This window comes from Channa argus, chromosome 18, assembly GCF_033026475.1.
Source record: "Channa argus isolate prfri chromosome 18, Channa argus male v1.0, whole genome shotgun sequence".
Taxonomy (NCBI): domain Eukaryota; kingdom Metazoa; phylum Chordata; class Actinopteri; order Anabantiformes; family Channidae; genus Channa; species Channa argus.
Genome location: NC_090214.1, coordinates 19,534,742 through 19,546,271, shown reverse-complemented (window position 1 = coordinate 19,546,271; position 11,530 = coordinate 19,534,742).

Below are 11,530 nucleotides of genomic sequence, written 5' to 3'. Positions count from 1 at the left end.
CTGCAACTAGGCGAATGATAGTGTCTCGCATGGGCCATTGAGGTTCTTGGGGGAGTATTGTGGTCTGGCATCCTCTCTCCAGCCATCATGTCTTGAATTGATGAAATATTTTTCTGCAACTAGAGTTTATGATACAAAAGCTGTGCAGCTGCATGTGTTCCAGATGAACAAAGCGACGGGTTTGTGTGGTCGAATCAAAATCTATCTTGGTGGCACTTACTTAGTGCTGTTCACTTCTGATCTGGGGTTGTGTCACTGTGATCAACTGCCGGTGCCCCATCTTTGAGTCTGGTATCCAGTTCACCTTAATACACCCATGGTAGAGACAGACTGAACTAAGTAGCTGCAAACTGTTCTGATTATTTACTAATGTATTTCAGGGATGTCCCAGTCAGGTCTCCTGGCCGTGATCTCAAAGTTTTAAAACTGTGTCTCTGTAAATAAAGAAATGATAGCACACTGCAGCTGATGGAAATTCCCACTGGATTTAAACACAGTTGTTACTGGGTGGTCAGTCGTCTAGGCCATACAATATGAGAAGCCTTACATATTCTGAGCATCGGGACTAAATTTTAAGCCACCAGACTTGATGAGTGAGGCTGTGAGCTTATCTCCAACATCCATCCTGTCATAACTGTGTTAGGGACTACGCTGGATTTCCGGTGTCTGACCTGAAGCTTGATTTAGTTGCCAGGCTGCTTCTGTCCATTCAGTCTGTTGTTCTTGTCTCTGCTGTGGGGTTTCCCTTTCAAACTGCTCCCTGATCAACCTCTTTCCAAATACTTTTTTTTTTCAACTAAATAGTACCTGCAATCGAATTCAACAATTATAAGCTGTACTTTGTGTTTAGTGGTAATTATAAAATGTCACCATAATAAACTAATGGTGATAGTGATGAACTGGTAGGCTTCATTAATCACAAACACAATTTTGTTTGTCAAGATATAAGGGCAGAAATTTAGAGGCACCGGTCTTAAAAATGTCCCTTCCTCCTCACAGATGTGTCACAGATTACATAAGATTAGGGACTCTCTCTGCCACAGCCTACTGTCCATCAGGGACTGTCTAACACAAGAACATTATGTTGCTAAGTTTCAGTAGTGAGGCTGTCAGGTAGTCTTTTGGTACCTTGGCTCATCTCCTGTTCTACCACACACGTGTGTAAATGCACATGTGCAAACACAACTACTTCTGTAAGATGAAATACATTAAATAATTGAATAAAGCAGAAAGTAGAATTACCACCTCAAGGTTGTATCTATTCACCCACCGGTCAAGTTGCATTTAGCCTGCATGTCTGTCCAGACTCATATTCTAATCAGTTCATCTATGAGTCCAAGTGGACGTTTGTGCCAGACGTAATTACATTTCCTTCAGGCGTGTCTGAGATATTGCAAAAACAGAACCGTGTGAGGTCACAACGACCTTGATCTTTGACCACTAATCAGATCATCATTGAGTCCATGTAGATGGTTGTTTCAAATTTGAAGAAGGACCCTCGAGGCTTTCCTGATATATTGGTCTTGAGACATCGTGTTCCTATGAATTGTTTCGACATAAGTACGATTGAAGAATCAGCATAAAAAATAATATAAAATATATGTTGCACAGTAACACTCAAATGTAACAGAGTAAAACTAACAAGCTTTACATGTTGGTCTACAGTGGATAGAAAAGGCCGGATGACACCTATTGTAGCAGCACCTTTAGGCACTGTAGTAATATAGTATGTACCCTAGTAAGAGTTTTAGTATCGACTAAATAGATTAGCAGTAGTAGCAGAAGGACTATCAGTGCTGTAGGGTTTTATTTGAGATTTCTGAGATTAATGTTTTGTATCCCAGAGTTTTTTCTGGTATTTAAAATGTTTTTTTTATTGTCTTCTCCATAAAAATTAACAATTAACACCATAGAACAATATGTCAAATACTACAAGTAAAAAAAATAAAATAAAATATAACCATTAGTCAATTGCTGTTTGAGGCCCTGCAGTGTCAGAGTCTCAGTCACAACGTAATAAGTCATCTGCTAATTTCTGAAAAAGTGAGATTCCATTCTGAATGTGTGCCAGCTGCCGCCTGCTTGTCAAACATCACCTCCAGCAGAAATCAATAGATCATCATCTCTACATATTACTACATAGCAGTGGTTGGGTGGTTTAGGGGGGTTGGGGTGTAACAACAAGGACAGGACAGGCGATGAAATGTCATTCCTACAGTATTTTGCTTCTTGGTGCTGCTGGGTAGACAAATGTATCTGTAAATGTCAGTGTTTACGTCGAGCCAGTTGTTCGATTCCCATCTGCACTTGTCACATGTCAAAGTATCATTGAGCAAGACACAGAACCCACAGTTTGTTGTGTCCACTGAGTGCAGGCAAGCTGCAGGGCAGGTCCCCCATTGGTGTGTGAGTGTGTGTGCAACTGTAAATGTGAATGGGTGAATGAGAAGTACTTTGGATGCCAAGAAAGTAGAGAAGTACATTATTATTATTAACAACACTTCATCAACGTTGTGTCTTCTGATAGTTGAACAGATGGATGGACAGATACTGTACCAAGGTAACTAGTTAAAGCTACACAATGCAACACTGAGAAATTGAGCTTCAGTCAGAGTAACTCAAAACAATCAACTCCCCTCCATGCAGGTCCTCAGGTGTTACTCTTATGAAATTACATTAATTACAAAGCTGTGTAGTCATTCAATCAGGAAACTATTTAAGTCGTTTATACCAGCAGCCAAAAAAAAAAAAGCAAAACATATTATATTATTGTGTTGCAGCTTGTAGTAACAAACTTAATATTTAAAGCCACAGACGTTTGTCAGGTGGTGAGACCAGCGATGTTGTTCGGCTTAGAGACAGTGGCACTGAGGAAAAGACAGGAGGCAGAGCTGGAGGTAGCAGAGCTTAAGATGTTGAGGTTTTCTTTGGGAGTGACGAGGATGGACAGGATCAGGAATGAGGACATCAGAGGGACAGCTCATGTTAGATGTTGTGGAGATAAAGTCAGAGAGGCCAGATTGAGGTGGTTTGGACATGTTCAGAGGAGAAACTGTGAATATATCGGTAGAAGGATGCTGAGGTTGGAGCTGTCAGGCAGGAGGACTAGACTAAGACCAAAGAGGAGATTTATGGATGTAGTGAGAGAGGACATGAAGTTAGTTGAGTGAAGTGAGTGAAGAGTGAAGAAGATGCAGAGGACAGGGTTAGATGGAGGCACATGATTCGGTGTGGCGACCCCTGAAAAGGATCAGTTGAAAGGAAAAGAAGAAGAAGAAGAAGTTTGTCAGGTGACACATGTCAAGAACTTTTGGGCTGTTTGGGGTGAAAAATTGTGAAAAATAGACTAGAAAGACTAGAAATAGAATAGAAAAATAGACACCAATTGCCATTTTGGCACTTGCTCCCAAAAGGATGCAGTTACAACAATGCCCGTCCCCTACATAGAGGTGCTCTTTCAATAAATGGTCCTGTTGGTCAAATGAGAGGTTGAGAGATGACGTTGACAAGTTTTCTAAATAAGCTGGGCTTTATATCCTTGATCAGAACAAATCTCAGGAGAGTTTTGAAGTTTAGTTTTCATTCTTTCTGGCATTAAAGGGCGACATCACTAATTTTCATCTTACTTTCTATGTCTTTAATTTAGGGCGTGGATGTCATTTACATGTACTACCCAAACTAAAACCAAGAGAAGCAAGTTTAATATGAGTGAAGCCATCCTTTGAAGCATCAACTGTGTATGCTCGGCCCCACTTAAATACATTCAGACATATTGGGAGACCAATATATATATATATATATATTATATATATATATATTATATATATATATTATATATATATAATATAACCAAACCTGAGACAAGCTGTAGTAAAATCCGCTTCAACCTGACTCTACTCAACTGAGCAAAATGTGGACCTGACCTAACTTGAGTTGTGTCTCGGTTGCACAGAGTACTTGGTTGGAGGACTTGTTCTTTGAAGTAAATTTCCACTAAAAACAATTCCTAAAAAACTTTTATAATGTCGCTTTAAATGTGTCCGATCATTCACATATTAGTAGACAAAACTGGGTTTTAACAAAACAGTCAGTTGCTTCCAGTGCCAGGGACCAAAACGTCAGTCACCAGAGGGAGTGCTGCACTTTCGGAGTAATGCTGAAACTGGACCTCAAAGTGTAAAAAAATATAAGAAAATATCAACAATTGGCCATTGTTCAAAAAGAGACAGCGGTAGCGGTAATCGCTCTGTACACAGTCAAGATATCAGTGTTTAATTTGAGAAAGGACAAAGCAGCTAGACAAGAGTGTATGTGATACACTCTTAACTTAAACAGTGCCACAGAGACACAGTAAATAATTAAACAGCTCAGCCTGAGAGTTCGGGCAGCAAAGGGGTGGGTGAGTTAATATTTGGAAATAAATTGTAATTTTTAGAGATCATTTCTTTTTAAATATGAGTAATATGTTTGTCTTTCAATAGCCCTTTGGTCCACAGTTTCTGATGTCATGAAAGTGTAGTAATGGCTGGCCTTTTTGTACATGTATCATTGTTGAACCAAATTAGAAATAAAAAGTGTTACCTGATCTGCAATAGCTAATTTTCTGTTCCGTACACCACCGCATTATGCTCTTTTATTAATGCAACAGTGTTCAACTTAACCTGACCCTTCCATGAGACTTCCATGAGAATCAGTCCTCTCTGCTCTGCCCAGTCCTCCCTCTCCCTGCTCTGATACAGCTTTTCTTTGCTTCTTGCAATCCTCCACAGCTGTTCAAATCAAAGGTTATCAAATTACAATCATTAAGAATGCTAATAAACTTACCAACCAAGCAGAAAGTGTTGCTTTTCTCTCATTGGTCAGTAGGGTGAGCCTCACTTAAAATGCTTTTAGAAGTGATTAGTGTTGTTGAAAGAGTCTGTGTCATCAAAGGCTTCAACTGCACCTGTTGGAGCAAATTACCTAGGTGAATGTTGTTACACACTGTAACTTTAAACAAGAGCAAACGCATCATTCAGCTTTTTTACCATAATGGTCATCAAATAAAGGCATGATGCCATTAGGTCAGGAGGTGTTTATCATGGTGTAAGCCTGAGGCTGCCAGGTTTTCCTCAGTGCAACATCAGCTTTCACCCTTCAAGATGTTCTCTTGAGTCAGGTTTCTTCAACTTCACAGTTTCACTTGTGAAAAGCTCAGCTGCTGACTTTTAGGTGTTCGGGTACAGAAAGGATGTAGATTTCCTTTTGTAGGAGCCAGGAGTGGAGCCAGAGAGGGGGCCTGGGGGGAGGCCTTTGGTGAGAAGCTGCTGTAAAAACTTCTACAACAAGAAAACCCACCCACATTTAAGGCTGACATAAATCACGTTATAATACTTTTTATAATACTTTTTTTTTACTTTGTCACATTAGAATTCTGTACTTAATGCAGGGATGCAGATTATCCCTGCAAGGGATGGACACCCAGCTTTACCTTCCAAGCCGTTACTATGACTATTTGGAGTTATACGGAGAAGACTTACATATTTAGCATTTCTTACTGACTAATAAAGCACTTAAATATTAATACAAATTGTATTGGGTCTAAAGAAGTTTTTCAATTTGAGTTTAAAAACCTTTAAAACATGTTTGCCCCAGTCTGGGCACCCCAGCTTCCTAGATCTGCTAAACATGTCCATCCTCATTTTGTACTTATATTGAGTCTTAACTAACCTCACTGTGAGGAAGTTTTTTTGTAGGATTGATTGATTTCTAGTACTTCTAAAGATGTACAAAGCACTGCTGACTGGTTACTTGGTATCTAACCTTTAGCTTTCTACAATCATAGAAATACAGCAATACATTTAGATGGTTAATGTTTTTTTAATGGTTAAGGTGAGAAGAAGCATTGATATATTTGTAATTTATTGTTTTTTTATTATGTGATTAAAAGTTGGGCAATAGCAAGCAGGGAAGCATTTGTTTTTAAAAAAGCTCTAGTTCAAATCAGATGCAATTCAAAGCGCGTACATGTGATTTGTTTTGCTGACAGTTCGATTTGGTTTGTAAATTAGCTTTAGTTCTATAGTAACATGCAAAGCAGCTGTGATTGGAGTCTTCTTACTGAAAACGTTAATGTCAGTTTTAATGTACTCGGGCTTGAAGTTTGGACTATTCTTCATGTTTTGTATGATTGAACGATGGCAATCTGTGCCTTACGACGCCCTTTTCTGTAAGACCATCTGCTCCTGAGGACAGATATGAGAAGGCTGGCAGGCAGCTTCTGTACTGCTTTCACATTAATGACAGTCATTACTGACTGTTGGACCACTGTATTTAAGGCAGTAAAATTATTGGTTGTGGCTTGTCACATTTTACAGATTTCATCTCATGGGGTAAAATCATCCTAACGGATCAGATCAATGGCAGCTCATGTAAGGACAGATCAATGCTGAGACAGACTGATCAGTGCAACTGGTGAATTCTGATGTCTGGGAGCCTCAAGTTAAATGAAGTAGACAGACAGAGAAAGGTAAGAAAGGAGGGGGACAAAGGAAGAGAGGGGTGTTATCTACAACTCTGCTACCTCCACTGGAACTGCAAATGTCGTTACTTACTTTGTTGTATTTTGTTTGTAAGGGAACTACTTTATGATAAATGATCCGTGATACATTTAAAATGTAATGTGCCATTTATTATTACAATTTAATGTTGTATTGGTAGATGTAGCTCTACCAATAGAGTTCACACGAAGTCGTGTGAACCCTGTCTAGAAAACAACCTAGTAATACCAAGTAATATCAGTGCTCCAAAGGTGTGTACAGCCTCTAAAATAAGCTTCATACTGATATTGAAAAATACTTTATATGCTTATAAAGCCATCTTTGGATGAACCTGTTTGTCTCTTAGTTATTATATCTAAATGTAAAAATATTTTTGTGTGGTATATCTGGCCCACACTTGGTGCTTTCATCTGGCCTATGTATTATGTGGAATGATGATACTTGGCCAGTTTGCTCTACTTTGCCAGATCTGGACCACACATGGGCCACAGTATGGCAGAAATTAATCCTGAACAAAACCAAATAAAAAACCTAATGACAATTTCATGTGGCTGAGGTGACCTAACTATTGTCATGTAGTATTTAAACCCACAAAAGGTTTTAAAGAGACAACTGGGGTGAACGGACGTGTCAAAAAACACAGGAATATACCATTGAGAACTGGAGTTTGAGAACAGCTATTGCTGCTGTTTTGCTGCTATTACAGTGGTGAATCATTGCCTGTAGCCAAAGTTTGTTCACCATGCGCAATGTCAATGTTAAAAACAAGTATATAGTATTTACATGACCTACAATACTTCTCTTACAGCTGCTACAGATGATACAAATTTTGTTCTTCGTAATAAATAATTAACATCAATATTGTGGCAAAGAATAAATAAACATAAGTTTGTGATGTTCTGCTCGGTGACAGCTGTAAAATTTAATAAATACAAAAAATTATTTTTTACCTCAACACCCAACTTTCCTTCTTTTTCCTCCTCTGCTGCATTCTCCTCCTCTCTGTTACACACTGATACTCTGTAACGGTGCTCTCTAATGAATGAGTGTGTGTGTGTGTGTGTGTGTGTGTGTGTGTGTGTGTGTGGGTGAGTGATTGATGCTGGACAGCTCTGGTCACGCACGTGGTGAAATTGATTGGCCGTAGCGACTCCTGCAATCAGTGGGCAGTGACCACCAACTTACTCCCCCACCCATCCCCCACCCCTTTTGTCCTCCTCCTCCTCCCCTTCCTTCCTTTTTTCGCCCCCCTAACCAACCTCTCATCTCTTTCTCTATCCTCCTCTTTCACCTTTACCCCCTTCACTGCTCCACACCATGTCGGTTAGCTGTGTTGCCTGGCAACAGCTGCTCTCTCCTGGCTAAGCATCATGGATGTGTGAGCGGAGAAAGAGGAGAAAAAAGATGACCAATAGTGGGAAAGAAGCGAGAGGGGACAGGATAAGAAGGAAAATGGACTGCGTGAGAAGAAAAAAGAAACAGGGAAAAATTAAAACAGTACAGAGAGTGAAAAATTAAAAAATGGAATGACAGGGAAGGAGAGAATAAAACTTTGCAAAAGAAGGCAAAACAATGTGTGACAAAAGACAAAAATAAAGAAAAATCTGGGAAGACTAGAAATGATGAAGCGATGGAGGGATTAATGAGAAGCAGAAGGAGAGAGATTGGAGAGTATGTTGGGCCGTGCAGAAACCATCTCCTCTCACCTAATACTCCCATTTATCTTTTTTCTGCTCTGAAATAGACAGAAATTGACCTTTCGGCCTTTGCACATGTGGAGCTACTGGACACAGACAGGAACATGTGGAGATCAGAGTTTTGCCAGTGGACTCAAACCAGAGCCACAACAAGGGAGAGTTCAACAGCAGAACCTGACAGCATCTGCAGCTACTGTACAGAGTCGCCAGTCTGAGAAAGCATCTTAATTTGCAGCCCAAACGATCACAGCTGTGTGTAGTTGTACGTAACACATGAAGTTTGCTCTACTTGACCGTTTCATCTGAGGTTAGAAGTCGAAAGTTAGAGGATATTGAAGCCTTTTAGGTCTGCTTGAGGTTCCCTCCCTCTTGCCCAATGACAACTTGGATAGGCTCCAGCCCCCCCATGACCCAAACTGGATAAGCAGTGACAGATAATGGATGGTGTCAAATGCAGCACTAAGATTTACTTTAAAAGTATTGTTTAAAGACAATGTACAGTCCCTAACAAAAGTATTCCTACCCCTTGAAATCTGCCACATTTTGTCACGTTACAACCATAAACAGAAATGTATTTTATTGGGATTTTATGTGACCTGCACAAAGTGGCACATCATTGTGAAGTGAAAGGGAAATGATAAATGGTTTTCAATGTTTTTTACAAATAAATATAAGTATGATTTGCATTTATATCAAACCCCTTTACTCTGAGGTTTGTGCCAGAACTTAGGTTTTTCATTCCTTTGGTCAGATTTAGTTTGTTCTTGTGTATTTTTATTCTTTCATCTTCTGTTTGTACGTGTCCCCACAGTTCTCCTCCCCCCCCAGCTGAGGCTGAGTGTGGCACAACTGCAAACCTACCAAAACATGGCCGTCCACCTAACCTGACATTAGAGAGCATTAATCATAGAAGCAACCAAGAGGCCCATGGTAACTCTGGAGGAGCCGCAGAGATCCACAGCTCAGGTGGGAGAATCTCCCCACAGGACAACTATTAGTCGAGTACTCCACAAATCTGGCCTTTATAGAAGAGTGGCAAGAAGCAAGCCATAGTTGAAAGAAAGACATAAGAAGTCCTCACAAGCCATGTTGGGGACACATAGAAGGTGCTCTGGTTACATGAGAGCATAATTTAACCTTTTGGCCTAAATGCAAAACTCTATGTGCAGCTGAATCCTAACACTGCACATAACCTTGAACACACCATCCCCACTGTGAAACATGGTGGTGGCAGCATCATGTTGTGGGGATGCTTTTATTCAGCAGAGTTGATGGGAAGATGGAGGGAGCCAAGTACATGGCGATCTTAGAAGAAAACCTGTTAGAGTCTGCAAAAGACTTGAGGCTGGGATGGAGGTTCACCTTCCAACAGGACAACAACCATAAACCTACAACCAGAGCTACAATGAAATGGTTTAGATCAAAGCATATTCATGTGTTAGAATGATCCAGTGAAATTCCAGACCTAAATCCAGATGAGAATCTGTAGCAAGACTTAAACTGCTGTTCACAGATGCTCTCAATCCAATCTGACTGAGCTTGAGCTATTTTGAAAAGAAGAATGGGCAAAAATGTCCCTCTCTAGATGTGCAAAACTGGTAGAGACATACTCCAAAAGACTTGCAGCAGTAATTGCTGCGAAAGGATGTTTTACAAAGTATTGAGTCAGGGGGACTGAATACAAATGCACCTCACACTATTCAGATATTTATTTGAAAAAAAATTTGAAAACCATTTATCATTTTCCTTTCACTTCACAATTATGTACCGCTTTGTATCCATCACATAAAATCCCAACAAAATACATTTACATTTGTGGTTGTAACATGACTGTAGATGCGATCTTACTCGAATCTGATGGTCCAAGAAGTTCTTCACTCCGGAGATCGTGGTATGAAGAACATTAAACTTCTTCTTCTTTTCCTTTCAGCTGTTCCCTTTCAGGAGTCGCCACAGCAAATCATCTGCCTCCATCTAACCCTGTCCTCTGCATCCTCTTCTCTCACATCAACTAACTTCATGTCCTCTCTCACTACATCCATAAATCTCCTCTTGGGTCTTCCTCTAGATCTCCTGCCTGGCAGCTCCAACCTCAGCATCCTTCTACCGATATATTCACAGTTTCTCCTCTGAACATGTCCAAACCACCTCAATCTGGCTTCTCTGACTTTATCTCCAACATCTAACATGAGCTGTCCCTCTGATGTCCTCATTCCTGATCCTGTCCATCCTTGTCACTCCCAAAGAGAACCTCAACATTTTAAGCTCTGCTACCTCCAGCTCTGCCTCCTGTCTTTTCCTCAGTGCCAATGTCTCTAAGCCGAACAACATCTCTGGTCTCACCACCGTCTTGAACATCTTTCCTTTCATTCTTGCTGATACTCTTTTATCACACAACACACCTGACACTTTTCTCCACCCGTTTCAACCTGCTTGCACTCGCCAGAGCAGACCTCCACTTCTCTAGATTTTCTTTCACCTGCTCCCTGCTCTCACTACAAATCACATTGTCATCTGCAAACATCATAGTCCATGGAGATTCCTGTCTGACCTCATCTGTCAGTCTGTCCATCACCAGAGCAAACAAGAAGGGGCTCAGAGCCGATCCTTGATGCAGACTCACCTCCACCTTGAACTCCTCTGTCACACCTACAGCTCACCTCACCTCGGTCTTACAGCTCTCATACATGTCCTGCACCACTCTAACATACTTCTCTGCCACTCCAGACGTCCTCATACAATACCACAGCTCCTCTCTCTGCACCCTGTCATACACTTTCTCTAAATCTACGAAGACACAATGCAACTCCCAACATTCAAAGTCCTTACTGTCAGTCCTACATTCTTAGCTTTCCTCTTCTCTCTCTGCCTACGAACACACCTTCCTCCTCTCCTTCTTCGACCAAACGTAGTACAATTTCCACTGGCACCCTGTAGGTCAACAGCACCGTTGGCGATCGTTGTTAACCCGGGCCCCGACCGATCCGTTATGGAAGTCAAATTCAGTGTAGAAGACATGATTTGCATGTTTGATTTGGAATGTGTTTTATGCCAGATGCCCTTCCTGACACAACCTTATGCATTTAACCAGACTTGGGACTGGCACAAGAAGACACTGGCTTGTGTCCCCTTGCGATTGCATTGTATGACGAACATTGAACATTTATTGTACTTGCTTCTCAACTTGCCGATGACGGATGACGTTTCTGAAAGTAGAGCTAAACCCGTTTCCCAAAGTATGGCTGAACCCACAGAACTCAGTAAGAAACCGTGTGCCTCCACAGCTAAACACTG